Source organism: Aedes aegypti, chromosome 3 (genome assembly GCF_002204515.2).
Source record: "Aedes aegypti strain LVP_AGWG chromosome 3, AaegL5.0 Primary Assembly, whole genome shotgun sequence".
In the NCBI taxonomy this organism is placed as follows: domain Eukaryota; kingdom Metazoa; phylum Arthropoda; class Insecta; order Diptera; family Culicidae; genus Aedes; species Aedes aegypti.
Window position 1 is genome coordinate 153,681,376 of NC_035109.1, and position 4,544 is coordinate 153,685,919.

General features: G+C 41.4%; 1 long non-coding RNA gene across 1 annotated transcript; it reads right to left on the minus strand.

Annotated features, from left to right (window-relative positions):
• Positions 1-2,821: 2,821 nt before the first annotated feature.
• On the minus strand, positions 2,822-3,393 carry LOC110679208. The gene is made up of 2 exons (XR_002502304.1): positions 3,363-3,393; positions 2,822-3,289 (listed from the first exon to the last, which is right to left on the minus strand). It is a non-coding gene; the product is annotated as an uncharacterized LOC110679208 (long non-coding RNA).
• Between the last annotated feature and the right edge of the window lie 1,151 nt (positions 3,394-4,544).

Sequence of the window (4,544 nt, forward strand, 5' to 3'; positions counted from 1 at the left end):
ATCTTTTCGAACTCGGGTTCTATTCGGGTTTTTCTTAGAAAACTTTCTCGGGTTTCGGGTCGGGTTCGGGTTTGAACAGCGAAAATTTTTCGGGTTCGGGTCGGGTCCGGGTTTGCTTTTAAATTTTTGTCTCGGGTTCGGGTCGGGTCCGGGTTTGAAGGAATAAAATAAGTCGGGTACGGGTCGGGTTCGGGTTTGAAAAATGTGAAACCCGACCATCTCTAAACAACAGTCGGTGCGATCTTCTTTAGCATTTCTGCGTAAGATTGCTTTGACCGTTGTTTTAGAGAGCGTATCTGATGTTTCTCCCGCTCTATAAACTTCGGGCATGCAGTGAGCTCATGTGGAGCTTGACCACAGCATGAACACTTGGGATCAGAACTGCAGGCACCCTGCACATGTAGCTCACCGCATTTTGCGCACCGTGGCTTGTTACAGCAGAAAGGTGATGTATGACCAATTTGCTGGCACTTGTCACAGTGCATCACCGTCGGTTTATAGAGGCGAACGGGCAACCGAAGTTTCCCGATCATCAAGTAGTCCGGAAGCGCCGATCCAGAGAAAGTTACACAAAACGAATTCGACGGCTGTTTTGTGCCATCAGGAGCCACCTGGTTCATTTGTCTGGCATCAAGTATGGCGACTGGAGGGACGGCACGGTTTTTAAATCCTCCAACACCAGATTTGATGTCAGCGCAACTCAAAAACGGTTCGGTGACCACTCCTGCGATCTCAATTTCTCGACTTGGAAGGTATACTCTGTACTCCATCGAGAAGAGTTTGTAGGCAACAATCTTATTGGCCTGTTCACGATCACTAACCGTGACACGCAATTTGTCACGACTAGGAGCATCTACTGATTCAATGCCCCGAAACGACTTTGCCAGATCTTTTTCTATTTGCAATTTGTTCAATGGTTTGCCTTTGGGCCGAAAGAAAACCAGAAAGGGACCCTTAGATCCGGGTGGATAGGCTTTTAGGCGGGGGGTCGCTTCCTTAACAGTACCAGAAGAGGAGGAGAGCACCAGGGGTTGGTTTACATTACGCGTATTGGAGGAGGTATCCATCGGCACTTGAGTACAGGCCAAATATTCATATGACGGAGATTCAATCGATTCACCATCTTCCGAGGGGATAGGGCTAGATGAACCGTTTGTACGGGATGCATATCCTTGCGGGGTGATAGGGAGGGTGGCTGAGACTTCGTTGGTCTCCATTTCCGTGATATTCTGCGGAATCGATGTTAGAACGACATTTGATCGGTTTGGATTTGATTCATCATCCGAGGAAATTTCGTATTGCGACTGACCCCCGCCTTCATCGTTTGGTTCCATTGTGGGGTGAGATTACCCCACCAGGAAGAATTCAAAATCGTATGTGCAATCAATTTTTAGCACCCAGCAAATAGATTTTGAACAATATTTACACTTAAAAATAATAATAATAACGAAATAAAGAACTACTTATTGTAAAATTTAAAGTGCGGTTAAGTTCGTTCGCACTTCAGGTGAATCAATCACCTCAAAACAAAAAAAAAAAAAGAAAAAAAATTGAACCAAAAAAAAATATAATAATAATAATACTAATAGTAATAGCAGAGGTAGACAATTTACCTTTAGGTGAATTAATCACCGAAAAAAAAAAATAACGGAAGAAAAAAAAATATTTACAAAAAAACAAAAAAAAAAAAGTTCAATAAGAAAATGAACGCAAAAAGGCAACTCTCGATTACTTTTTCAAATCGACGTAAGTAACTTCCATACAGTTTTGAGAAAATTAATTCAGAAGAATCACAACCTGTCTTCTAAAACTGTTTTAAAATGAATCATCTTTTTCACATTTTTTCGCCGTGTACATTGCTTAAATTTTGCATACAATAAGCTCGCATTTAAAAACTAGGGAGTTCCTGTTATTTCCCACAAAAAGTTTATTACAAAATGATAAGCCGATTTATTCAGTTACTTTCGACGTTTTTGTACCAGTGTAAAATCGGCTCAAGTAGTGTTTTGTTTTGATTCGTGGTTAAGTCACTTTGTCTCTCCATACAGCGGCGCGGCGAAAGTAGTGGTTAGGTAGCGAAAGATGAAAATCTTACTTTCGTCGTTTTGTAATTCCGGAAAGTAAACGTTCTAAAAGTGAAAAATCGAGTTGGTTTAGAGCAAAATGTGTAGAATTTCGTCTACGAAACACGTAGAATCGATAAAGTAAGTTTGTATACTTTTTTGACTTGAGTCTATTTGAATAATTTTTCGAGAACTATACACTGGTAGGTGAGTTGATCACCGGCTAGCGTCGAGAAGGAAGATAGGCGGGCAGACGAAAGAGATCGGCAGAACGAAATAAATACCTATTCATCCAATGTGACCGACTGGCTTCTCTGCACTGCTGTTGTTTTTCGTAAACACGTGCAGATCCGCCGATGGATGTATTGTCCGGGACTTGCTGTTCGAAACGATAGGCACCCGGTAGGCAACACAGTAACTTGATGGTTTGAGGCCTCTTCTGTGCTGCTGTTGCTGATGATGATAATGGTGATGATGATGGCAAATATGATGATGACACAATGCTGCGACGGGATGGCCTTCGGTAAAGCTGGACAGTCCAACCAATAGGCTAGGCTAAGGCTGGCTGCTTCCGTGATCCGAAACGCGGATGATCGGTTATTTCAACTGAAATTGTAACACCGTAAAAAACCACGCAACGCGAGGAGAAAAAACGGTTCGCTTCGCAGTGAAATCAATTTGCTTCGAACTATAGAGGAACTGCGCAAAACACAACCGATACTGGCTAGCGTTCGGAAAGGAATGAGCTGTGCAATTGATGTGGCAAAACAATAATGTTTCGAATTCAAGTGGAACAAACCCCCCAAGAAAATTTGCAATTTCTGGCCGTAACAGGAGAGTCCTACCGAGGTGATAAGTATGCGATGGTACGAGAGCCGTTATCGTGATGATGATCCTTGCAATCCGGAAAGAGGATCGCTGAGGCAATCACCATTAACAGTTCGTTCCCGGTGGTCCCATTGACCCCTATTGATGTTGCGAAGAGAATCCAGGTTTTTTTCCGCCAGATTTGCCCAGCCTCCGCTTGGAATGGAGTGTCGTTTCTTCGGTGCCGTGAGCATACTTCGAATGGTACTGGAGATAGCCAATTCATCCTGCTGCCGGGTGGAAAAATCCTCAACTCCTGCATTCACCAACTTACACGACATGTAACCGATGTACCAGATCAGCCGCAAGGTACATTGCAACGGTGTGGAGCTTCAAAAGCGGGAACGCTCTACTGGCGACTACGGTGAAACGGGTAACTATGTATAAATGTAGATAAATTGCTCTTAAGGTGATTATAGAACGAAGCCATACCTCAAATTTTCAAGAGCACAAGACTTGAGATCCAAACAGCGCTCCGCGTTGAAAATCTATCCCATTGGTCACCACCAGTAAGCAAGCAATTTGATTGGTTTTCAACGCGAACTGTTGTCAGATTCTCTCGTCTTGTGCACTTGAAAATTCAAAGTTTGGCTTCGTTTTATAATCACCTTAATGCCTAAGATTATAACTCTTCGTGTTGGACAGCGTGTGGGGAATTATCACACTTGTTTTTGATCGAGGAGTATTCCGCGAAAGATTACCTCAACGGCAATATTTGAAAAATTCTTTTTAGTTCAAGTACCTAAAGGATTGATTGATTGATTGATAGATTGGGCCCAATAAGCCGTAGCGATACACGTGCACCCTGGGCTTGGGATTATACATTCCAGGGAGCGATGAGTTTTTATAATTGATCGCTGTTGTTAGTAGTTTTGATTAGATGTTGGGTGAATTTCAAAGCAATGGCAACATTTTTATTATAAAATTCGGATTTTATCTTCTGACCTAAAGATCCTGTTTAAACTACTGCATAGTACGGCTATCACTTGTCAAAATTACTTTCACTTCGGGAAAATATAATTTCAAGCTGACGAAAAGATTACAAACTGAGGGTGGGTTAGGAGCACAGTCAGACCCTTGAATGTGCAATGTGGGGTAGTAATTGGGACGCCATTGCCATTGACGGTTTGTTCTTCTACGAGGTTTTCGAAACCCAACAGGGCGCGTGCACCGGATTGCGGATAGGAGCAAAGGGAGATCAATAGCATCTGTTAGTACTGTTCAATTGTTACAAAATTACATTACACCAAAACTTATTACAAAACTACATAATTAACTCATTACTAATCACTGTTTCTATATTCTCTCTTTCTCACCTTCTTATATGTTGCATGATTATGGTCTTTACTAATATAATGCATGAGCATGCACAATAAGAATAATTTCAGGATTGTAAGCAGTAAATGGATACCTGGATAGAATAGCTTCGAAAAGGGTGCTCAAAATAGAATAATTCTGGTCGGGGAAGTATTATCATCAAGAGTAAGTAAAACTTTTTCAATAATAACTCCTTCATTACACAAACAAATGAACTAATAATATCAAATATTTTTATTTAAATCAGCATCGTCAATCAGTGAACTGAAATGTCATTGTATATCTGTATATGATAAA